Raw genomic sequence first — 27,346 nt, 5'->3', positions numbered from 1 at the left:
GGGCCCTGGCACCAAGTTTGTCAAGAGCAAAGGGCAAGTTATTTCTGAGCAGAATGCTTGAATGTTAGACACTATATTCAGGAGAGATTTTATTTTATATCAATTCTTGACAGTTTGCTTTTCACTTCCATTCCTTAGTGTATCATTAATTCTTGCATTTAGTATCAGCTTTTTTTTTTTTTTAGCTTTGGTCTTATGCACCAAGAACAACAGTTTTTATCTAGAATAAACTTGTCCAGTTTGAAAAAAAAAAGTCTTCATTCTTTCATTCTGTAATAGTAAGTTCCTCTTAGAGCAGGGCAAGGTCAGCCATTTGCTTGCTCGGTCTTCCAGGTGGGATGGGGGCAATAGGTCATCTGTTAAGGCCACCTCAGTCTTCCAGTCACCCCCTGCCACTCCACCCAGAGCAAACAACCAGCCATCACTTGAGTATAAACTTATTATGCTCAACTGCAAGAGCTCTTGGGCAACTGAGGTCCTGAGTAAACAGTAGATGGCAATAGCCTTGGCTAGACAAATCTGGACATGAGAAATCCTTTAGGAAAAAAGCCTCAAAAACTAAATATCACCCCCCATACACACACACACACACACACACACACACACACACACACACACACACACACTTTTTACAACCCGTTTAAGCAGTCTTTTAAGAAAAGCTTTGTAAGGTGACATTAACAATCTGGGCATAAAGATGGCTAGAAGATAGGGATCAAGACTTATTATTGCAGAGAAGTGACCACTCAGAGGAGTCCTAGAGGTCCAGTGTCAATATTTCAACTCCCATTCAACCCAAATTCCTGCCCACACCTAGTAATCCCTCATCTCAGCTGTATTTTTTTTTCAAAAATAAAATATTTTGAAAGAGTGCAGCCTTGAAATATAGTTAAGTGATCATTAAAAGTGTACCATATTAAGGGCTGGCCATATTAGGCTATGCTTTATTGTCATGAAGACATCTGGCACCTAAGAATTTAAACCATCCAGATATTATCAACAGTCAAGAAAACAGAAAAAAACTTGACATTTTCTATGTGTTCCAGAATTTAAGAATTAAAATGAAAAGTTTATATGGGATAGATATTGTGTCCATATGCAAAATTAATTCCCTTTGGGACTATAAAAAGTAGTATGAGACTTTTCTCAAGCATCTGTGGACAATTAACAATTGGGGAGGTGAATTATATTTCTCTAGATTATAATTCTGTAAATTCATCAAATGAGAAAGTTCAGTGCCTCTTTGGTGAATTAAATACATTCTTAGCATTTATAGTTAATATCAAAACAAATCAAATACAGATAGATGGGGTGCAGTCACATCTAACCTCAGTGATGCACAATTAAGAGTCAATAAAAGATAGGACTCTACATATTTAAGAATTGCTTTAAACTTGAAATAAACCCATTCCATAATTTGTCAAACATTCAAACTGACTGGGTGGGTGGGGAGTGTAATCAAGGCAAAAGTATGACAGCAGTTTGAATTACATGTTGCCAACCTATAAAATTAGTATTTGTAGCGTGCAACAAATTATAGAGCTAAATCTTCTTCACACTATCCAGTGCACTCATTCTTATACATGTCTGTGCAAACTTCTGTATGTGAAATCAAGTATAAATTAAAGGAGTACATTGAATAGAAGCCAGAGGAGGAGGAAACAAAATGCCAAAGACAAGGAGACAACAGAGCACACATAAGTATGGTATTTTCAATATAACTGGAACACAGAGATGTGTAGTGGTGGTGGGTGGCTGTAGGTGGGAAATAAAATTAGGACAAGCTGGGGCTGGATCCAGCAGGGTGGTAAGCCAAGACAAGGAATTTGGACTTCATCCTAAGAGCAATGGAGGTCCTTTGAATGATTTTGAGAGGAGATATGATCAGATTTGCATTTTAGAGAGATACTTGGGCCTCACCTGTGGCAACAGAGAGCATAGAGATAAGGAGAGCATTTAGGGAGCAACAGGTAAAAATGATGTGTGCCATTGTCCAATTTCCACATTTCTGGAACTCATACACCAATCAGCTGAAAATAATAAACTAGAAGTTCTCCTGATAATCTTACCCAGTGAAGCTTGACTTCAGTGCTAAAAAACTTGGCCATGAACTATTCTTACAATACTAAGAACAGGAGTTTAAGGTGATTAGCATGTTCAGAACCACTTAAAACATTCCATTTTAAGTATGTTAGGAATAACAAAAACTGATGTATTTTGATATTTCTGGGAAACATGAACTAACCCAGAGCCAGGAGCCTTCACAATCCCCAGATCCTGATGAGTGGTTGAACTCTCCTTACTCATGCTTTAGAAAAATTTGTAAACTTCAGCACAATGAAATAGGGCTTTTCTTTTTCTATCTTGGAAGATAAAGAAGGTCATCCTTGTACAGTGCTAATGACTTTATAGAGGCTTGGGATTGAGAATTTTCTTCAGTCAAAAGTACAGTACTGAAGTCTTTTATTTTCTTCCCTCATTTAAGGAATGCTTACAGTATACACTGACAGTTTGTGTTCTGACATACACTATTACACATTACCCATGTTAGCAATTATTATGTGTTCTGACATACATTATTACACGTTACCCACGTTGGCAATTATTTATAAAATGTTGTAGGATTAGCTGGTAAGAATGGTCTTACATGCTATCAGTAGCTCTCCTGATACTTTTAAAACCATCCTGCTTTAAGTTCTTCAGTTACCCATAATACATCTTTCTCATTTGTTATTCCTGAGGGAAACCACTAGAAAGAAAACTCAGTTGGATTTCTTTGGAGAAGGCAGATACACGAACACTGAGAAGACATTCAGGAAAATTGATTGTATTGCGCTATCTACATTACAGGTTTTTCTAAATCAAACTCGATTTTCAACTTATAGTATCTATGGAAAATAAAATTAAGAAGATTGATTTTAACTCCTGACCTCATTCTCTATAGAGCTCCAGGCTACTCAGTTTTTTCCTCTCATAACCTTTTAGTTTAAACTCAACAGGATGAATCCAGGCATTTGGAAAGCACGGTTCAGAAGATCCCAGCACTCCATGGCTAATGCCTGAGAAACAGGCTTCAATTGCTTCCCACCTCTGCACTAAACAAGATGGCAGTGAGCTCTGCAGGCCTGGAAGAGTACTCAGCCACAGGGCAGATGAGGCAAGTGTAGAAAGAAGGCGCAAGGTTGACACATCTTCAAAGGGGTTGGTCAACATACTTTGTTAGTATCTGAATTCAACATTAAAGAATTGCTATAGTTATTTGTATCATGTCAGAAATATGGGGTAAAGGGATGCCAGAAACTTCCCAAGACCCTTAACCTTTCAACAGCTGGAAGGATGAGGTAGCTCTACCAGTAAAATAACAAAGACATTGTCTAGAAGAGATTGAGTGGAGCAGGCTTTCAGGAGTACGGAGTATAAGAAGGCAGATACTTTTCAAGGAACAAAAGAGGCTTCAGGGCTGGCAAGGTAATGCTGAAGAAATTATGCTGGCAGCATGCTTTATAGGAAGAGGAGAGAAAAAAAAAAAAACACACAGACACTAACAGAGGCATGGCAGATTTAGCAAGTTCAATTCTCTCTGAAGAAGCCAGAGCAATTAGAGTAGGAGAAAGTGACAGGAATTTGCATGGGAAAGAAAAGCTTGGGCCACACTGTGAAGACTTGTGAATTAAATGCCAAGGAGTTTGCTTTAACTTGGTGACAATGAGGCCATTATCTGAGGCTTTGATGGGGGGAGAATGTTATTTGCTTCATAAAATATTCATTTTTAGTGGAAAATGCCTTTAAATGGAAAACAAAATATTCAAGAGAAACAAAGATGACAAAATGAGGCTGCTCTTGCCTCAATCTTGAAGGTCAGTTTTCCAGCCTGTGAGGCTTCTGCTTGACACTGTCAACCTCCTCTGGGATGTGACAGTAAAGTAAACAGAGCATTGTCCTTCTCAGGACAGAAGTAATAGAACCTTGGGATTCATCTAGGAGTCACAAGTGTCTTTGATTAGTTTTTTGAGCTACAAGATGAGGAAACAGAGGGAAACTTCAGCAGGAAACATTTTCACAGGCCACACACACACACAACACAGCAAGTGTAAAATAGAGCTCAGCGGTAAGCCCTCAGCCTGAACATTCTCAAATGTCTCCTGTCACATTCTCTTGCCACTCCTTGTTGCCTCTAAATCTCTAGACACAGAGTCCCCAGGGACCATCATCTCCTACTAAATTTTCCCCATCCTACCTGAAATCTGAATAAAGAGCCCAGGTCAGAAAGTCCATGGCCTGCCTGGATTCAGCCAGATAACCCATCAGAAAACCAGAACCAGAAGCTACATGCTCTCCTTAACATCTTGGGACTTTATCAAAGATGTCGACCTGAAATTCAGGAGGGGCTCTACAGCACAAGAAGGCTGAATTGCCAAGCTCCAAATATGTCTACACAGACATATGGGGTCTACTTTTTCCTTTGGACTGGAGTTCAAAGTCCTGACCATACTACTTTATAGACACTACTTCCTCTGATGCCACTCCTGTGTTCTGGGACCTGGTCCAACAGGGAGAGTCTAAACAGCAAGAATCTAGACCAGGCAGGTCACCCATAGGTGTCACGGTAAATAGCTGACAAATAAACAAAGCAGCAAACAACCAGGGGGCATGAGGGGAAGGTGCAGGGAAATCTGACATCTTACTCTGTTGGGTTTTTTGAGCTACGAAATTAGCAAAATGTCTTTGCTGCTAACTACTGTGGGGGTAGGGCAGAGGCTAGATGGAGGCTTATAGCCTATGGCTCTATCAGGAACAGATTGGTGCCAGTGTCTTGGTGAGCATATTTGTGTCAATGTTCCCCATGCTGGGGGAAATTCTCCCTCAATTCTCAACCAAGGATTAACTCAGGTTAAAACCTTACCCCTGACCCTCGTTTTATTGTTGAAAGAACTGGTCCCTTAATGTCTTTTGAATTCGTATTCACTTACTGAGCTGGATTGAAGACATTTGTCTGATCACCACAGCTGGTAGGTGTAAGGTGAACCCCAAGGAGAGAAAGCAATTGCCAAAGAGAAAACAGAAACAGGCCCGACAGCATGAGCCAGAGAGAAAAGGGACACCCCATCTCCCTTGGCCACAGGGAACCTCACAGTGCAGTGCAGGGAAGCAGAGCTTGGTATAATAGGAGTGGGGAGGACATTGTGCTTCCATACTGTTTTTGCAGGCCACTGCCTAAGAGAAGTCCAATTTTCAGGAAAAAAAAGTCTCCTTGACCAAAGTCATGCCTGAGGTTGATCTGCTCTCTGCATCAGTGACACATGAGGCACAAGGAAGAGGATCTAGACTGGATCCACCCTGGTTGAGAATTATCATCAACCTCTTAGTGCGAAAGAAGTCCAGGGTCCTACTAGCTCCCAGTGGATCGTCTTTTCTGTTTATAGTCAAGAGTCCCTCCCACTCTCCCTGCTCTGCTCTCATGCTTCTTTTCCCAACAAAAAGTTCATTCCCATCCTATTCACTCTCCTTTTTCCAAAAATGTTGCTTGGAATCACTCAATTTGTTTTTGTTTATAAGTGAAACACTCCTAATTTTTCAGAGGTTAAGATAACTTCCTGGAGCTTCTGGAAGGAGACATGATGACTTACATCATCAAAGCAAAGCATGGGCTTTGCCATTCCTCTGCCCTCTTTCTCCAGGGCTCCAGTCCCCTCTCACACAACCTGCTCCCCACATGGCCGCCCACCTCTGGGTCACTGCTCCATAGGTATTGGGAGGTGGGGGACACAGGTCTCTCCATTTTGGAGTACATGCTGCCCTCAGGGAAGGGCCATGGGATGGACGGAGTTGGCTCAATGTCTTTAGCCACAGGAAATTTTCTCTTCAGACGCCCTACTATCAATGTCTTCCATCTAATTCCCACTGGGGACACTCAGTCCAGCAGAAATATCTGAATACACATGGGTTTCAGTGGCTTCTACAGAGCAGGGTTTCTGCATGGCGAGGTCTGGCTGGACCCTGCAGTCAGTAACAGTTAAGAACTTTTCCCAACATTCTCTGACAGTTAAACTAGTCTGCCTGAAGCAGCCAATCAGACTTCAGGGTCAGAGGTCATGAGCTCTAAGTTTCCTTTGCTTGAGTCTGGAGCAAGCGTTCTTTCACATTCATATAACAAGTGAAGTCTCATTACAAAGTAGATCATCAGTCATAGTCAATACATTGTTTTCTTATTTTCACATAAAGTCTTAACGTAAGTCATTCCTTCAAAATCTATAACTAAAGTAATCAATAAATAAAGGAATTCCATTCACTACTTCTGATTTTAAAAAATGGCAGATATTTTCAATTAAAAAAAATCCTGGGGGCGGAAGGTAGTGCACCTAGTTGAGCACATATGTTACCAAGTACAAGGACCCAGCCCTTGGTCTTCACCTGTAGAAGGGAAGCTTCACAAGTAGGGCAGATGTCTCTCTCTCCCTCTGTCCTTAATTTCTCCCTGTTGTATCAGAGCATTGGATCGACCTTCCTGTGGTGCATCCCGTGAGTACCCATTCATTGGGGAAACTAACGATCCTTCCTAGCCGACTGAATCCACATGGATCCCAGTCACTTTCAAAGCCAGCAACAAGCAGCTCCTGACAGCTTTCAACCTGACACTGTTGACTGGCTACGGAAGAAGGGCAAACGCTAGAAGAAGAAGAAGAAGAAGAAGAAGAAGAAGAAGAAGAAGAAGAAGAAGAAGAAGAAGAAGAAGAAGAAGAAGAAGAGGAAGAAGAAAGAAGAAGAAGAAGAAGAAGAAGAGGAGGAAGAAGAAAGAAGAAGAAGAAGAAGAAGAAGGGAGAAAGACAGAAAGAAAGACAGAAAGGAAGGAAGGAAGGAAGGAAGGAAGGAAGGAAGGAAGGAAGAAAGAAAGAAAGAAAAAGAGTCTAACATAAGGGATTCTAGGTCTCTATTCCCATATTGGGACAAGAGGCTCTCCAGACAAGGGTTCCAAGTTAAAGTGCCCAGGTGGGCAACACTCTTGTGCTCATTGATGGTCATTTTTGCACAAGATTGGGTATGAACACAAAGCCAGGTAGAAGAGATCATGAGCAAAGAGGGAAACTGGACAGAGATCAGGAACCCTGTAATGTTGGGGTTTGAAGGGGGTCAAATATTCTCATAATAGGTATGAACAAGAAAAGAATATACTTTTTATGTTAAAATTCTGTAAAAAGGGGAGTCGGACCGTAGCACAGCAGGTTAAGTGCAGGTGGTGCAAAGTGCAAGGACAGGCCTAAGGACCTCAGTTTGAGCCCCGGCTCCCCACCTGGAATGGAGGGGGGAATCACTTCACAAGCAGTAAAGCAGGTCTGCAGGTGTCTATCCTTCTCTTCCCCATCTCTGTCTTCCCTTCCTCTCTCTATTTCTCTCTGTCCTATTCAACAACGACGACATCAATAATAACTACAACAATAAAAACAAGGGCAACAAAAGGGAATAAAAAAAATTTTTTACTTCTATAAAAAATTAATTTTATTTGACAGGACAGAGAGAAACTGAGAAGAGAGACAGAGATACCTGTAGCACTATGTCACCACTTGTGAAGCGCCCCCCTGCAGATAGGGAGAGGGGGCTTGAACTCAGATCCTTAAGCATGGTATCATGTGTACTCAACCAAGTGTACCACTGCCTGGCCCCTTAACACGTTAAAATGTAACTTTTTTTTTTCTCATTGTAGATCTATTCTTACCCCTCCTTTTTTTTTTTTTTTGGTGATATGACTGTGTAAAACTATACATGTGGTCCAAAGAATAATATATGTAACCAAATCATGTATATTCTATAATTTGGGTTGAATCTAGTCCTTGACCTAGTTTGGCTGTAAGCTTGCAGGGCAGAGAGTGGACGAGGACTGCTAGAACTTATGAAGGTACAATGTTGTAGATTTGGGGTGAAAAAGGAGGGTGGGAATGATGACGTGATTATTTTGAGTGGTGTGAGTCTGTATATATGCACTCCACTGCTTTGGAGTTCAAAAGCTGAAAAATAATCAGCAGCAAGATTTGGACTTAAAACAATGAATCAGGAGCAGCTAACTTGGGCTGCTGTCCTGATATCTTAGCAGAAACACTGGGATGCATTGGATCGACCTTCCCGTGGTGCATCCTGTGAGTACCCATTCACTGGGGAAACTGACGATCCTTCCTAGCCGACTGAATCCACATGGATCCCAGTCACTTTCAAAGCCAGCAACAAGCAGCTCAACCTGACGCTGTTGACTGGCTACGGAAGAAGGGCAAACGCTAGAAGAAGAAGAAGCAGAAACGTCACTGAAGAAGGCATTTCCTCCCATTGAGCTGAGCTTTCTTGCCTGTAACAGGTGATGTGGTTACATCACCTCTTCCTGCCCCATAGAACTGCTGTGAAAATGACAGTCTTAAAGTTCTTTGAAAATTGCAATAGCATTACCTTTAAATTCCAGCATTCATTTTTTTCTCCTCATGTATTATACTGTTGCATAATATTGTAGGAACGTGTCCTTTAGGATCTGATGATAAGCTTCATTATTTGGGTGAACTGGGATAGCTACTAGGACATGTTACTCTCTCAAGACACTCAGTGAGTATTGGCTTGAAGAATAGACATGACAGCTGTCAAGTTGAAAATCTGACTTTTGTGGTCTGGGAGATGGTGTAGTTGATAAAAGAAAGTACTGGACTCTCAAGCATGAGGTCCCAAGCACAAGCTAAAGGATTATCATTCCTCAGCAGCACATGTGCCAGAGTAGTCTCTGGTTCTTTCTCTCTCTCTCTGATCTTTCTAATAAATAAAGTATAAAAAATAAAATCTGACTTTGAAACAGAAGGATGGATATGGGATGATCTCACTCTCAGGCAGAAGTTGAAAAACAAGATCAGAAGAGAAAACACAAGTAGAACCTGAACTAGAGTTGGTGTATTGCACCAAAGTAAAAGATTCTGGGTTGGGTGGGGGAGAGTGCAGGTCCAAAAAGGCTGACAGAGGACCTAGTGGGGGTTGTATTGTTATGTGGGAAACTGAGAAGTGTTATACATGTACAAACTATTGTATTTACTGTCAATGTAAAACATTAATCCCCCAATAAAGAAAAAAATGGGAATTATGTAAGAAAAAGAATCTGACACCTCCTTCTCTAGAGTTACTCAACAAGGTCCAGAGAGCAGTCTTGACAAATGAAATGCAAGGCCAATAAAGTGCTTTCAACATCTGGAAAAAAAATCAAATCAAATCTGACTTTGAAGTTTGCAAACTCCAACAAACAGACATCTCTCAAGCCTTAGAGTGTCCCCTTTCTTCTTGACATTGGAATCTTGTTTTTATGTTAATAAATTTCACTCTTTGGCTTTATAATATTGGACTAAACATGCTTTTTATCATATCTAGGATTTTTTAATATAGATAAATGAGTGATATGGCTTTATAATTTCCCTTTATTAAATAGTCCTTTTCTGGTTTTGGTGCCATAGTTGTTCTGGCCTCAAAGATTTATGGACTATATGAGTTTCCTGTTTCTTGGAAAAGCTTAGGGCATACGAATTGCTGTTCTTGCATATAATAATTCTGGGGTTTTGAGGAAAACAATATCAAGGTAGCACACATATGTAAGTTTTCTTACACTGAAATGTTAAATGTTATTAAAAATTTTTATTTTTTTATTTATTAGATAGAGACAGCCGGAAATTGAGAGGGAAAGGGGTAATAGAGAGGGAGAGAGACACCTGCAACACTGCTTCACTACTCGTGAAGCTTCTCCCCTGTAGGTGGGGACTGGGGGCTTGAACCTGGGTCCTTGCACACTATAACACATGCACTTAACCAGGTGCACCACCACTTGGCCCCTATTCAAAAAATTTTAATTGGGAGATTTCAGCATAAATTTTAAGTACTTCAGTTGACTATTACCTGATTATAAAAGGTCTTATATTTTAGAACTCCAAATAAAAAAGAACATGGTATTAGTCCACTGAAAAAAGTCCTAGTAAGTCTGGGAAATATAATATAATGATGCTTTGATGTGGGTTCAGTAGATCATAGTACAATGACTAGAATATTTTCTAATTTCAGGAATGGCTTCTGTACATATATATATATATTATGTATTTTATTTTTTTATTTTGGGTAGAGACAGGGAAACATTGAGAGGAAAAGGGGAAGGAGAGAGGGAGAAAGAAAGGGAGAGCTAGGGAGAGAGGAAGTCAGAGAAAGGGAGAGAGAGACCTGCAGTACTGTTTCACCGCTTGTGAGGCCTGCCCCTGCAGGTGAGGAGTGGGAACCTGAACTTAGGTCCTGACATGTAATATGTGCACTCAACCAGGTGTTCCACCATTCAATGCCCCCAATTTTCTATACAGATTAATATGATTAAACAATATAAGCACCCCATGTACAATTTGCTTTCAATTGTTGTATAACTTATGTTTTATTTTTTAAATATTTATTTATGCAGAGACAGAAATCAAGAGGGGAGTGGAGAGATAGAGAAAATCAGAGAGTCACCACTTGTGAAGTCCCTGCAGGTGGGGCCCCTGCAGGTGGGGGCCGGGGACTTTTGAACCCTGTGCACTGCACCATGAGCACCAACCAGGTATGCTACCACCTGGCCCCACAATTTCTATTTTCTTTGTCACATGTATTAATTCTGTCTAATCAGGTCATCAATTAGTGCACCCACTTGCCCTTTGCTCCTATAGCTAAGTGTTGGTATGCTACCTTAACAGACACTCCTTAAATTAAACAAAAATCAAAGTGATTTATTGGGGTTGGATTCACATTTAATTTCTACTTCTATAAGTTTGACTCTTCTTTGAGACTCAGTTTTGAAAATCAGATTTCCAGAATAAAAATGTTGAACTACTATTGAATAAACCCTTTGCTGATAGAGATTTTCCACAAGTTAAAAGATGCTTTTATGTGCTTCAGTTACATGATGTTTAGTTTAAGCTGATATCAAAGCATGATTTACAGTTTTCATAGATATTTACTGCTTACTTCTGTATATAAATTAAAATAATAAAAATAAACTCAATAACCAAGGAAAATGAAACAACATAATGTCATGCATTCACACGAGCACAACTGAAAATCATCTATAAAACCTACCACTCGGGGGGCCGGGTGGTGGCGCACCTGGTTCAGCACACACACTACAGAGCTCAAGGACCTGGGTTCAAGTCCCCTGTCCTCACCTGAGGGGGAAAGCTTCACACATGGTGAAGCAGAGCTGCAGCTGTCTCTGTTTCTCTTCCTCTCTATCTCTCCCTCCCCTCTCAACTTCTCTTTGTTTGTATCCAGTTAATAAAGATAATGTTTTTAAAAGTCAACTGAAAACGGTAAAGCAAAGCAAAGCAAAGCAAACCAAAATCCAGGTAGGCTACCTGAAGTTTTCTACAATTCATCTTAACTTAGTATAAATAATCGAGCCAGCTTGGATTGTAGAGAGAGACAATGATAGTTGGGGTTGCCTATTCACTGATATTCATGGACCTTGATGAGTAGGTTAATGCAGCAACAAAAGGGAACAACTAGAGCATGACTACAGCAAATCCCACTTACAAGCCTTGCACCTTTAGCTTCCTAATACCAGCTGAAAAATCACTTTGATCCACCTGACACCCTGGCTTCACATTTCCATTTCCAGTGTCTGGAGTTTCAAAGATGATGCTATGTTTTACCTTGAAAAGTTCTGCCCTTGCTCCCAGGTGGAAGGCCATCTTTGAAGCATTTTTTTGGTCACGGTTCCTGTTGGTGTTGCACTTAGTGTACTCAGCCCACCAAGCAGCCCTTGGCTTGTCATTTTAATGGATTCCTGGGCAGCTGCTATAAAGGGAGCCTATCAAAAAACACCAGGATCCCAGACCACATCAGAGAGAAGCTCAAAGAGGAGTGAGTAATGTAAGGCTTTTAGTGCTTATTGAATGTCATCCTTTCAAAAGCTGATAGTCCAAGGCTTTGAAAAAAAAAGTCATGTGGAAATGGCATAGTTCTATCCACCCCATTTTTTTTGAAGGGATAAAAGCTCCAGCTTCATTTTTAATGCAGTTTATTAGGAAAATGAATAGGTAGGCATTATAACCAGTGTGCTACTTTTGATGGGAAATTCTACTAATGTTCTAAAAGTAAAGCGGTAGAATTAGTTGCATATACTTTTGCAATTTCCTTTTTTCTGGATAGGTTTTTTTTTTCTTTTAAAGCATTTTATTGACTTAACAGAAACAGAGAGAGACAGCAGAGCACTGCTGAGCTCTGGTTTCTAGTAGTGCTGGGGATTAAGCCTGGGACCTCAGGACCTCAGGCATGAGTCTCCTGCATATCTGTTATGCGGTCTCTCCAGGCCCTCTGCCATAGATTTTCACTGATGCTATGGGTTGGGTAACCACATATGTGCCTTCTGCTTCAGAGACTGTCATGATGATGTTAGAATCGAGGCCCAACCACTGGGGCAGGATCTTATTCTGTTAGAGGTTTCTGAGGCAGAAGGGGTGTCAGGCCTACCCCTGTGGCTGTGTACTATGGATAAGGTGGAAGAGGGAGAGGAAGCTGGGCTCACACACAGTGCTGTGCTCTGAGACTCACTGCTTCAGTGGCTGTGGTCAAATTGATCTTCATTTCATCAATCTCTCAGCAAACTCCTTAGATTGTTCGTTTTCCTCTGAGAAGTAGGGTTTTTTTTTTATCACTAGGATGTGACTCCCTTATTGCAAAAAAAAAAAACAAAAACAAAAAAAAAACGAGTAGCTTCCTTAAAAAAGCATTCCAAGTAAATTATTTTTCTTAGTGAATGCTCTCATTAATGTCATTAAAAATGGATTTCATCTACTTAACATTCGGAAAAAGAATTCTAATGATTTTCACTCTTTATCCTTTACTATCTTATTTCTAGTGACTCATCTTGAGAAACGGGTGGCATTTCATACATAGGTAAATCAACACTCAGGGAAGATTAGGAGCCTTAAATATTTTTTATGGTCTTTATTTTCATTTTTTATCCTTTATTATTATTATTTTTTATTTAAGAAAGGATTAATTAACAAAACCATAGGGTAGGAGGGGTACAACTCCACACAGTTCCCACCACCCAATCTCCATATCCCACCCCCTCCCCTGATAGCTTTCCCATTCTCCATCCCTCTGGGAGCATGGACCCAGGGTCATTGTGGGTTGCAGAAGGTAGAAAGTATGGCTTCTGTAATTGCTTCCCTGCTGAACATAGGCGTCCATACTCACAGTGTGCCTCTCTCTTTCCCTAGTAGGGTGTGTCTCTGGGGAAGCTGAGCTCCAGGACACATTGGTGGGGTCTTCAATCCAGGGAAGCCTGGCCAGCATCCTGATGGCATCTGGAACCTGGTGACTGAAAAGAGAGTTAACATCCGAAGTCAAACAAATTGTTGAGCAATCATGGACCCAAAGGTTGGAATAGTGGAGAGGAAGTGTTAGGGAGGTACTCACTGCAAACTCTAGTGTACTTCTGCTTTCAGGTATATATTTTGTAGTAGTTTACGGATACGTGTGAAGATATGCTCTCTCTCACAGAATCTAGTGTATATCTAGGTTTTGGGACTTTGTTAGAAAGTGAACCACCTGAGATGAAATTAGAGAATATTATGAAAGGAAAGGTCTCACCCGAGTAATGAAGCTGAAGGGTTGTCATTCCACATGTGAAGTCTCTGGACACAGTCTGAGGTGAAGCATGTTGAGGTGGCAATCATTGAGTTGGTTAGGTTGTGATCGGCAGATGCAATATTATTTGATATGGATTGGGAGAGGCATACGGGAAAGTGGGCCCTATCCAAGGGTTCCAGGATTGGGGGAAGTAGGGGCACTATAGTGGAGATGTGAGGTTCCTGCTGTCTTAGGGTTCAAAAAGACAATCAATAGTTAATATTATCATCACATTAATTGGTAATTGGGTTAACTTTGAAAAGTCCTTTTGTTATGGTTTGCTGTACAGTACCCAGTATCTTATATATATATAGCTGTGCTATTGGATGCTTCTGATCTACTTGGTCTAGGCTTTTGAGAGAGTCTGCATATCAAATACACAGCCTATATATTAAAAAGATTCAGTTTGTGTTTTGAAAAACTTCGAGACATACAATTGATTTCCCCCTCTCAAATTAATTAACTAGTGATTTATATGTCTACATTTTGCTAGGAGTGTACATAAACACCATTCCTACCACCCAAAGACTGTGACCCATCCCTCCCACCCACTCCCACCCCCCACTGGACCAGGAAGCTGCATGTCTACCCCCCACCACAGGGTTTTTACTTTGGTGCCCTACTTACAATTTGATCAGGTCCTGCTTTTAGTTTCCCTTTCAGATCTTCTTACTCAACTTCTGTTGATGAGTGGGATCATCCCATACTCATCTTTATCTTTCTGACTTAGCTCACTTAACATAATTCCTTCTAGCTCTGTCCAAGATGGGTCAGAGAGGGTGGGTTCATTGTTCTTGATAGCTGCATAGAATTCCATTGTGTATATATACCACAGCTTTCTCAGCCACTCATCTGTTGTTGGGCACCTGGGTTGCTTCCAGGTTTTAGCTATTATGAATTGTGCTGCTATAAACATAGGAGTACACACCTCTTTTTGGTTGGGTGTTATGGAGTCCTTGGGGTATAACCCCAGGAGAGGAATTACTGGGTCATATGGAATGTCCATGTCTATCCTTGTGAGAGTTTTCCAGACTGCTCTCCACAGAGGCTGTACCAATTTACATTCCCACCAGCAATGTAAAAGGGTTCCTCTGTCCCCACATCCTCTCCAGCATTTGTTGCTGCTGTCCTTTTTGATGTATGCCATTCTTACAGGAGTGAGGTGGTATCTTAGTGTTGTCAGGAGCCTTAAATAAATTGCTAAAATATCAGGTCCCCAGGCTCCATCCCCACCCTTATTTTAACTTGCATCATCTCTAGCCTTTCAGCTCTGAGGTTAAAGGGATGTCTACTGCCTTTTGTTCCTGACTTCCTTATATGAGAAGTTAATCACTTATAGCTGAAAAAAATAGAAGGCACAGAATCCTAGTTTCCTTAGAAGAGTGACAAGCAGAAACTGACATTTCTGTCTCTTCACTGGACTTCAATTTAGTAAAGATGTCTTTCTCATCATTTGAAGATCTCCTGAGCAGTGTTACTTGAAGCTCTCACCATGACTGCGATTTGATGACTGAACATGTAGTACTAAGTAAACTGCTCAGCTACAGGAATGAAGACAGGTGTCCTCCTGTGGTCATGCTTCCCCGAGCCTCCTACGGATGAGGTCCTGATTTCTGTTCCTGGTACCATATATGCCAGGGTGCTATTCCAACCCCCCTCTTCTCTTTCCTTTCTGTCTCATAAACTTAACCATAGGAAATCAAGGAAATGGACTGTGGTTCCATTGATTATGCTCTTGCAATGTGGGTTACTGCCTATATAGTTGAATCAAAGTATTTGGTACAAAAAATACAAAGTTATTATTTTCAAGTCATTTTAAAATTTGTGATTCAACCCTTTCCTTCTGCTGACTCTCACTGTCTTAATGATTGCAGCTAGATGTGAAGATACCCATGGGAAAGTAGCTTAGGGACTAAAGGTACAAGCTGAGAATGATGAGTCTACTATATTAATATTAATATTAACGGTAGCACTGACATGATGGTGAAGCTAAAGAGGGCAACCTCTGCTTTCTTTGTCCTGGACCATGGAACCCAGTGTTGCTGGTTATTGCGCTATTTATTTCTCTGGGTAGTTCAATTTCACTGATTTTGAATTTGACAACTTAGCTTCTCAATCAGTGTGTCTGGTCACATTAAAATCATCACACAAAGCTTTCACAAACATAGTTTCCATACACACTTCTGTCTCAGGCAGTTGCTGATCTGCTTCCTCTAAAGGAAGGTAGATCATTTATAAAGTTTATGAGTTAGTTTATATATTCTAGAACTGAATGTCAATGCAATCATACAGTATGCCATGTACCTTCATATCTGATTTAATGCAAGGATATATTCTGATTAATTTATATGTTTTTCTTCTTATTGCAGAATAGTAAACCACTGCATGATTGACTTGTAACCTGTGGGGCCTTGCATAAAGCCGAGGTCAAGTGTGGCATGGGCCATCCAGGGGGAGACCCCTGGATGTCTGTGAGGAAAAGGCCTTCTGTCAGTCTCCCCAGGGATTTTTCTCCTCTATGGGTTGAGCAAGAGGGAACCTGCCGAATGGGTCCTAGCCCCCTATGAGTCTCCCTCCTGCAGGAACTCACATCCCCTCTGTGCTAGCTGGTGATTGCACTTCCTCATTCTCCAAACTGGCTCGACCTCTTCCCCAGGTTACTGGAAAGACCCTCACCATTTCTCTATCCCCTGCTATCTTGACCATATAAGGTATCCCTTAACAGACCTCTCCTTTCCCCTACAACCCTTTAAAAACCTTGCTCTGCTACACAATAAACAGACTATCCACTGCCATAGTCTCCTGGGTGATCTCTGACTCTGTCTCTTACCACTGTCTCCAGAGAGAGATCCCCGCACGCTCCCCCCTGCTGCCCTTGATCTAGACCTCTTTGGTTCCAACCTCTGGTGTGCAACAGAGTGGGTTAGTCGACCAGGTCTGACTAAGGAAAGTGTCCATGAAGGATCCCTACAGTAACCCCCCTTTCCAACTCTCCAAGAAAATGTAATTTAAAGTTAATGTAAAGAAGGAAGAAGTTAATGTAAGTGTACAGTTATAGTGTGGAGCAACAAAGCATAGCTGAGAAAATCTGAGATTACATAAACAAGGTCTGGTATGATGAGATTAGAAGATGGGCTTTCAATAGCTTATGACCGTGAAAGGAAACAAAATTGGTTCATGAGACTTATGATCTAGGTCAAATTTATCTTTAGTGATTCTCTGGAGACAGGCTGGGTCTAGAGAAATTGATTTGTGGACTTAGATTCTCATCTGATTTCTTAAAGACATTCATCCATGTCACTGTATCCAGTGCCCAGCACAAAGATAGGGGGAACCATGGGACAGAACATTACCACCCAGAAAGAGAAGAGATAAGACTCAGGGCCTGCAGTGACCATACAAGAGGCTGCAGAAGACACTGGAAAGAAAGGTTTTGGTAACAGAAAGAGAACCAAGGGGAAAATCAGCAACTAAGAAAGGATTAAAAATTTCCAGTTTATAATACTGGCTGGATACAACAAGTGGCACTCAGTGCTTAAACAATTGGGAGAAAGTTTAAACTTGTCAGATAAAGAAAGGACTACAAAAGCTGGATAAGGGCAAGAGACTGGCTCACTTACCTTTTGGTCAATACCAAATAACTCCATCATCTGGGGTCCTAGTTAGGGAATCCTTGGATTCCCACAGACATGATGAGCCTAAACCTCTAATAGATCCCTTTCTCCACCATAACTCGTCACTTCCATCAGGAACATCATCATAAGGCTTCTTGTGGGTCACTCCAGGAACTCGTCCTCTCTATAAAATAGCAATGGTAGAGACTGCCCTAGTCTCTGAAGGGAGGCTGGGCCACCCTACCCTGCCAGTGAAACACTGGTTTTGAAATTAGTGCAGCCTACAATGTTCCCAGCTATGACCATGAACTGTGAGCTCAGACAGTCAGGGACTCAGAGGTTATACCAGGCTCCTGTACTAAATATAAATACAAATATAAAGTATATATGAGCCCTGGGTCAGGTGGGTGGGGTAAACAGTTAATTTTATTCATAGATTTTCTTCAGGATTGGGAGCTACTTTCTGCCCTAATCCAACTTTCTAGCCCTTTTGTCTACTCTGACACCATCTTCTTGGACAATATTTTCGTCCAACTCCATTATTCAATCTTCTCAAACTCAAGCAAAAACTATGAAAGTCATAGGCCTTTAGGAACATACCTAAAATATATTTCCTTGCTTCTCTCCACCTAAGATCCCTATTATCATTTTCTCTATTTCTCTATTTGTTTCTTCTTTATTGATCATTTTGTCCTGTTTTATAAGTTACCCATTTTCAGCTGCCAAGTTGCAGATGCTATTATGATTCCCTGACTTCCCTGGGTAGACATACTCACCAATGTGTTCCCAAGCCTCATCTTTCCAGAGCCCTACCCCACTAGAGAAAGATAGAAACAGGCTTGCGGTATGGATCAACCTGCCAATGTCCATGTCCAGTGGAGAAGCAATTACAGAAGCCAGATTTCCCACCTTCTGTAGCCCCAAAATAATTTTGGCCTATACTCCTAGAGGGGGACAAGTAATAGAGGTAGGATGACCAGAGGGCTCTGTTTGAAGTCCATCTCCATCAGGACCCTGAGAGAGAAGAGGGGAAAAAAGAACATTCAGAAATAGTAATAGGTGTAGGGGTGACTTGGAAAGAAAGAGAAGATGCGACCATGTTTCCATGGACAAATATATAGAAATATAAACAGTTGTAGAAATAATAGTTAACTGGAGGTCAGGTGGTAGCGCAGTGGGTTAAGCACACATGCCTTGAAGACAAGGATGGGTTCAAGGATCCCAGTTCGAGCCCCCAGCTCCCCAGCTCCCCACCTCCAGGGAAGTCGCTTCACAGGCAGTGAAGTAGGTCTGCAGGTGTCTTTCTCTCCCTCTCTCTGTCTTCCCCTCCTCTCTCTGTCCTATCAAACAACAATAACAACAAGGGCAACAACAACAAAGAAGTAATAGTGAATCCATATCTGCAACCTTGGGAGAACTGCTGTAGCTTCCAATGGAGGGGATAAGGGTACCAAATTCTGGTGGTGGGGACGCTGCAGAATTATACCCGTTATAGTTTTGTAAACCAATATTAAGCCACATAAAATTAAATTAAAAATTTCAGGTTCAAAAACAAAAAATAAAATTCTTTATCTTCTTGAGTTTCTGTTTCTTCATCTGTGAAATGAAGACAAAATGGCATTATCCGACATTTTTTATTTTATATTTATTTATTTATTTATTTATTTGGCTTTTTTAATTGGGGAATTAATGTTTTACATTCAATAGTAAGTACAATAGTTTGTACATGCATAACATTCCCCAGTTTCCCATATAACAATACAACCCACACTAGGTCCTCTGAATCCTTCTTGGACCTGTATTCTCCCCACCCACCCACCCCAGAGTCTTTTACTTTGTGGCAATATGCCAATTCCAGTTCAGGTTCTACTTGTGTTTTCTTTTCTGATCTTGTTTTTCAACTTCAGCCTGAGAGTGAGATCATCCCATATTCATCCTTCTGTTTCTGACTTATTTCACTCAACATGATTTTTTCAAGGTCCATCCAAGATCAGCTGAAAACAGTGAAGTCACCATTTTTTTTACAGCTGAGTGGTATTCCATTGTGTATATATACCACAACTTGCTCAGCCACTCATCTGTTGTTGGACACCTGGGTTGCTTCCAGGTTTTGGCTATTACAAATTGTGCTGCCAAGAGCATATGTGTACACAGATCTTTTTGGATGGATATGTTGGGTTCCCTAGGATATATCCCCAGGAGAGGAATTGCAGGATCATAGGTCAGGTCCATTTCTAGCCTTCTGAGAGTTCTCCAGACTGTTCTCCACAGAGGTTGGACCAATTGATTCCCACCAGCAGTGTAGGAGGGTTCCTTTGACCCCATACCCTCTCCAGCATTTGCTGCTGTTACCTTTTCTGATGTGTGACATTCTCACAGGAGTGAAGTGGTATCTCGTTGTTGTCTTTATTTGTAGTTCTCTGACAATCAGAGACTTGGAGCATTTTTTCATGTGTTTCTTGGCCTTTTGGATCTCTTCTGTGGTGAATATTCTGTCCATGTCCTCCCCCATTTTTGGATGGGGTTATTTGTTGTCTTGTTGTTGAATCTGGCAAGCTCTTTATATATGTTGGTTATTAAACTCTTATCTGATGTATGGCATGTAAAGATCTTCTCCCATTCTGTGAGGCGTCTCTTGGGGAAAATGGCATGTGATGCATGGTTCATTTCACCTGTTAACTTGGCTTGACCATAGTACTCAGTTACAAAATTAAAAACTGATCAAGATTTTGACTTGAAGGCATTTTGCAATTGTGGCATGTATTACCACTTTTGTTTTTATTATCATTAGATTTTAGTTACAGCCAAAGATAACCCCAAAACTAACCAAGATAATTTTCTTAGCTTCATATTGTAGACTGCATCTATACATTTTCTTCACCATTAGTTAATAATGAATATGTTTTGCTTTTATATTGCTACCAGGTATTTTAGAATTCAAAGGCATGCATAACAGCAAAGCGTTGTTCTAAAACTACTAGCTTTTTTGAGTGCTATGCCTCACAAGAGTTCAGAGGAGCCTTAAGCATCTTTATCATTTATTTTCAAAAGATTTTTTGGAAGAAATTTGGCATCTCAACATTGCATGACTTTTCTCACTTCTCTGAAAACTGCAATCAAATTCACCCCAAAGCTACTGAACATAGATAAGAGAATTCAGCCTGAGAGCAGAGAAGTGGCCTTTTCAATAAAAATGGTAAAAATAACTTGAATTTCTGGGGTGCCTTTGTTCTGAGACACATAAAGCCTTTACAAGATTTTGTGAAAGGATTTTATCCAGAAGAGTACTTTACTTGCGTGTCATTTGATTGATAACAATTCTCCAAGTTTAAATCTATTTCTGAATACCTTTCTCATCTTTTGTTGTTGTGTTTTTAGATTCAACACTTTTCAAATTAACTTATTACAGACAAGGTATCATTTAGAAAAGCAGCATTAACAGCTGGCTTGCTAATTTCAGTTCCCTTATTGTTGTTTCTCTGGATGGTATTTCATTTCTTTCCTTTTTGCTCAGTCACTCCTAACTTCTTCCTTTTTCATTTGGAGCATCCCCAGGTGGGGCTGATTAGCTGAGATAGTGTGCTAGCTACTTCAGGATCCTACAGCCCTCAGTGACAAGTCTTACTTTCCAGTAAGAGTCCCATACTCCATATCTAGTGTTCATACTTCTGGGCAAAGCTATCTCAGAATGGAATCCCTTGTCTCCTTTCATTATAAAATGGTTAGTCCTATCATCCTTGCTCTTGTTTAATGTGCACATGTAATTATTTGAAGCAACAGAAAATGTGCTTATATTCATCTGTCCCTGAACTCTCAACTTCTTGATGTTTTTCTTACAACATTGAATTCATCTACATTATTCAATCCTCCCAACTTTTAATTACATACTATAAAAATATCCCCTTCCTCTCACCCCCCAGGAATTGGTTTTTTGGTTGTATTATTTTTTAACTTGATTCTATATATGTATGAAGACAATTTGTATTTTTTTAAAAAATCAAAAACAAAATTTAGAAAGTATGGGCATTGTTCACCTCATCACTGAGGTGGAATAACATGGAATATTTAACTTTTATAATAAGCATACATAAAAGTATCAAAAATTATCCCCCCAAACTTAGATAAAGTTATAGTCTGAAAACACTTAATGGTATAGGTACTCTCTAATAAATATCTTTTGGTTATGACCTTCTTAGTATAGTTATTCCTAAAGGATGGAGAAAATCACACACATCTAGAGCAAATGTTTATATTTTTATCTAGCTGTTACATAATATTAGAATTTCTGGCCTTCTATTACTTTTTTGGTGATAAATTTATTTATGAAACAAAAAATATTGACAAGACCAAAGGAGAAGAGGGGAACAATCCCACACAGTTCCCACCACCAAAGTTCCGTATCTCATCCCTTCCCTTGAAAGCTTTCCTATTCTTTATCCCTCTGGAAGCATAAACCCAGGGTCATTATGGAATGCAGAAGGTGGAAGGGCTGGCTTCTGTAATTGCTTCTCCACTGGACACGGGCATTAGCAGGTCGATCCATGCTACCAGCCTGTTTCTATCTTTCCTTAGTGGGGCAGAGCTCTGGAGAGGTGGGGGCCCAGGACACATTGGTGAGGTCCTTTGTCCAGGGAAGTCAGGCTGGCATCATGGTAGCATCTGCAACTTGGTGGCTGTAAGAGCATTAAGATATAAAGAACAACAAATTGTTTAATATTCAGGAACCTAAAGGCAAGAGTATAGCAGATGATTTTTGGGATTTCCATTTTGGAAAAAAGCTAGTAGGTCTATTTTAGGTATATTCTAAGGGGCCCATGACTTTACTAGTTTTTCCTCAGCCTGACAGCTAACATGCAGGTGGACCAAAGGTATTGTCAGGAAGGATGGTGCCATAGTTGGCAAAAGGACTAGAAAGCTGGGTCCAGGCACAGAGTTGCTCCCAAACTTGAGAAAAGTATCTAAGTTTTTTATATTTATTTATTTATTCTATTTTGTTGCCCTTATTGTTTTATTGTTGTAGTTATTGTTGTAATTGATGTTGTTGTTGGATAGGACAGAGAGAAGTGGAGAGAAGAGGGGAAGACAGAGATGGGGAGAGAAAGACACCTGCAGACCTGCTTTACCACCTGTGAAGCGACTCCCCTGCATGTGGGGAGCCAGGGGCTCTAACTGGGATCCTTATGCAGGTCCTTGTACTTATTGCCACCTGTGCTTAACCTGCTGCACTACCGCCCAACTCCCCATAAGTATCATTTTATGGTGTCTTATTTTCAGGCCTTTTTACTTGCTTGATATTTGGAGTCACTGCAAACTATTGTGCACTTTGGCTTTAAGGTGTGTATTTCCCCCTAACTTATGGGTACACGTGCACACATGTTCTGTCTCATGGGGGCCTACTACTACTTTTACCACCAAAGTCCATGCAGCTTGTAATTAATTCTGACTTTTGGGCTAGTAATCAAATCAGTCATTTAGGTGAGAGAAAAGAGGTAGATATACTGATAAAATGTAGAAAACAGTTCAAAAAGATGGAAAAAGCAGAAAACATTGATTAAAGTTCTTTTCTTTAATTAAAGTCTTTTCTCCTCTATAGATGACTTAGATGCCAGGCCTGGAATGTCAACCCTCCAGCTCTAATACTCTGGCGAGACCGTTCCTAGCTCATAGGACTCCTTAGTTCCATTTTGGGTGGCGCATTTCCTAACAAAGTTACAGAACCCAGATATAGATCAGGGCCCAAGGAATAGGGCACTTGTGCACATGTACCCATAAGTTAAGGGAAAATATAGACCTCAAAGTAAAAATGCACTGTGGTCTGCAATGACTCAATAAGCGCAGCAAGCAGTAGAAAGAACTAAAATAAGAACTGCAAGGCACTGGATTGAATATGTCCTGCTTAGACCTAGATATTCTCCTCACCTACTCCCTATTTCGCTTCCCTAATTGCAGGCTGTCGCTCTGGGTCCCCTGCCCCCCTGGCAAGTAGAAGCAAGGGTCAGAGTGGCCCCCTGGGAGCCCTGGGGTGGCTCTGCGTAGCGGGGGCAAAGTGCTCAGAGAGACAAGCAGTCAGCTCTGGGAGAGCCTCAGTGGGACAACTCATTTATTGGGGGAAAAGGCAGGAAAATATACCCATTGCTGGGGGCAAAGGTTGAGGTAATTATAACCCAAACACAGAGCAACACAATGCACAGTCATATTTTGACCTACAGACTATTTGATCACAAGTAAAAGGTTACCATACAAGGTTTGATCACAAGCTTCAAAATGTATGTTTTTCTGGAGGTAGATTGCAGGCACTTTAGGGCTGGGGGGAAGGGGGGCAGATGAGCAATCAGGATGTTTGCTGGCGGTTTTCAAATTAGCCATACATAGTAATTTATGGTCTTTGTTTAAAAAGGGAGGAAGGGTGGCATGTGTGGAGAGGCACCTATGTCCGGGGATCCAAGTCATAAATTCCAGAGGTTAGGAGGGACCTGCCATATCTCAATCCACAGGGGGGGAAGGGTCTGGGGTTGACACGCTCAGAATCTCATGGAAACAATGTCTGGGCTTCCCGGCAGTGGGCCCAGCCCTCAACAACTAATTACTCTGTCAGATAAAGAATACAAAAGCTGGATAAAGGCAAGAGACCAGCACACTCTAATGATGGTCCTTTTAGGCCACCCCATCATCTGGGGTCCTAGTCAGGGAATCCTGGGATTCCCACATGAAGATGATGGACACAGACCTCTAACAGATCCCTCTCTCCACCATCACTGGTCATCTCCATCAGGAACAACATCATAAACCCTCTTGTGGGCCTCTACAGGACCTTGTCCTCAATGTAGAACAAAAATGGTAGAAACTGCCCCACTCTCTGAAAGGAGACTGGATCAACATACCCTGCCACTCGAGGAAGACTGGTCCTGAAATGAGTGCAGCCTAGAATGTTTCTAGCTCTGACCATGAAATGCAAGCTCAGACTGACAAGGATGCAGAGACTACACAGGCTCCTGCACTGAATATGAATAGACTAGGCCCTAGGTCAGATCAATGGGGTTTACAGTTACTTTTCCCATATGTGGGAGCTACTCTCTGCCCTGATTCAGTTTCAGTTTTCTAGTCCTCTTCCCAACTCTGACACTGTCTTCCCTGACAACACTTTTAGCCCACCTGCATGTTATCTGTGGGGCTCAGGCAAAAATTAGTAAAGTCATGGGCCCCTTGGAATATACCTAAAATAGACATCCTAGCTTCTTCCAGCACAAAGACCCTGCTATATTACTACCTCTAGGTTTCTGATTATTAAAACAATTTTGTTCTGCTTTATATCCTAGTGCTTTTTAGCCACAAATTTGCAGATGGTCCTATGATTCCAACCTTAATTCCCTGGGCATATGACCTCACCAATGTGTCTTGGAACCCCACCTCCTCAAGCCCTACCCCACTAGGGAAAGATAGAAATAGGCTGAGGGTATGGATCGACCGGCCAATGCCCATGTCACAGAGAAGCAATTACAGAGGCCAGATCTCCCAACCTTCTATACACCATAAAGATCTTTAATCCTTTTTTTTTTTTTTGGACAAAGGATAGGGAACTTTCCAGTGGGGGGGAGGGTATATGAAATTCTTGTGGTGTGAACTGTTGGAATTGTACCCTTCTTATCCCACAATTTTGTTGATCATTATTAAGTCATAAATAAAATAAGAACATCCCAAATCCACGCCCTCACAAATTTGCAATCAACAGATTTTTTAAAAAAATAGTTGACTTTTAGTTGGCAATTATAGACAGCTTCACAACATCTGCTATGGAAATGAACCCACAACTAAACCAAATCTCTTCAGCATTCTCATCGTTAATGTTAATGTGTCACCTGAGAAAGCTTTATGGAAAGTTTTTTTTTTTTTTTTTTTTTTTTTTTTTTACAGAGTTATCTTTAATCCCTTTAGGGGAAATATCTGAAGAAGCATGAATTTTCCTGGGTCCATAGTCTTCTCACTAGAAAACGACCATGACATTAAGATAAAAGTGCCAATTGAATGAATTCATGATCTCAGAATACTCCTGAGCTATCCCTCAAAGGAATTTCTAAACTGAAATTTAAATTTCTTCCAGCATGTTGGATCTTAACCATACACAGCATCTCTCAAGCACTTAGTGGAGCAGCAGGCTGGACCCTGCAGATTTTTCTGAGCTATTTCCAGCCACACAGTGGCAGCATTCCCAGCCTTGCTTACAGTTAAGTGAGACTCACCACTGGGAAGGGGTATGCTTTAGGGATGGAAATGGGCATCACCAATTTTTAACAATCCCAGGTTAACACAAAGAAGGAACAAAATGCTTGAAGAGGGGTTGTGGGTGGAAGGCCTGGAGACTCTGGGGAGAGTAGGAGGTTAGCTCTTAAGAAACAGCCTGAGATAACATATGTAGTTACTGGAGGTAAAAATTCTACTCCTCTTCTAGGAAATGAGTCAAGGATTGGACAGAGAAGTGGGAGTTTTAAGATATGTTGGAAGAGAGGGAAGGAAGCTTAATGAACCCTCTCTCTCTCTCTCTCTCTCTCTCTGTGTGTGTGTGTGTGTGTGTGTGTGTGTGTGTGTGTGTGTATGCGTGCATTCTCGAGCACTTGCACAAGTACACAATGGAGGTGAATGAGGTTATGTTCCAGCCAAACATTAATGAACTGAATCTCTTAGGACCCAGGGAATGTCATCCAACACAGGATAACACAGTAGAAATATTACAGTTTAAGCATTGCTCCATTTACTTGCTGTGTCAGATCATATTGAGTCCTTCATTTGAGAAGGCTAGTTTAAGTTCTCTCTCTCTCTCTCTTTTTTTTTAATTCAGAAAGCCATGGGGCTGTTTCCCCTATCTCTTTCTAAATCTCTCTTTCTTTTCTTTTCTTTTCTTTTCTTTTCTTTTCTTTTCTCTTCTCTCTTTCTTTCTTCCTTCCTTCCTTTTTCCCTTTCTTCTTTCTTTCCTTCCTTCCTTCTTATTTTTTTTTTTAATACTAGAGCATTGCTCAGCTCTGTTTTATGGTGGTGTTGGGGACTGAACCTAAGACATTCCATGACTCAAGTGTGAAGGTCTTTTTGCATAATCATTATAGTATCTCCTCCGCTAGCTTTCTAGATTCTTACTCCTGTATTCTTTAGCCCCCGATGATTCATTTCACACATCTAGATATACTTCTACTGTTTCTCTGCTTGGGCTCTTAAGGGTGTCCTTTCCTTTTTTTTTTTTTTTTGAAATACCCTTCATATTGGTCCTTATGAAAGTGTATTAAATACTGACCCGTTCTAAGTAGTCCCCTAATATTGCTAACTCAACTGTAATCTTTCCTCTCTCTGGGCACATTTAATCAATCAACATATACGTTTGGGGTTGTTGTTGTTGTTGTTGTTCTTCCTGGGACTTCACTTCTCTCTGGGTAACTTTTCTTTTTCACTCTTTATTTTAGAGACAGAGTAAGAGAAGAAAGAGACACAAATAGAGGAGCTATCAGAGCCTGGCCCCCACTACATTGAAAGAAGCTTTGGTGCTGTGGTTTCTCTCCCTGCCCCGCCCCCCCCCACCCCCAGTCTACACTGCTTCTTTGTCTTGCTCTGAAGCTTGGGAAATGGAAGACAAAGGAGAAAGAGGAAGAGGAAGAGGAGGACAGAAGAAGGAGGAAGATGAGACATCCCAGCAGCACCATCCCAGAAGCATCTCTGGTAATGCCCATGGTGCTCCTGCATGTTGCCAGGGCCCAAACCCAGGTGTGCTCTACCTCCAGTCACCACCACCCCCCACGACTTAATGAGACTGTCTAGGATGAAATGAAGTGTAATTGAAAAGGGGTCTGTGGACTGTGAGGGGACAGAGACATTTAATGGGTAATTATCACCATTATGAGGCATCCCCAGGAGTGCTCCTGACAGCCTGGGACTAAGGAGAAGAGAGGAGGGGGCAGGAGGAAGGGCCTCCTTGCAATGGTGACTACCCAGGCCAGGGCTGCCCTCTAGTGGCCAGGGCTGCCCTCTAGTGGCCAGGACTCAAAGCAGCTTTTCCACTGGGGAAAATTTCCTAATTCTCGAGGCAGTGCAGG

The sequence above is a fragment of the Erinaceus europaeus genome, chromosome 5 (genome assembly GCF_950295315.1).
Source record: "Erinaceus europaeus chromosome 5, mEriEur2.1, whole genome shotgun sequence".
NCBI lineage: Eukaryota > Metazoa > Chordata > Mammalia > Eulipotyphla > Erinaceidae > Erinaceus > Erinaceus europaeus.
This window is presented reverse-complemented; position numbering follows the sequence as displayed.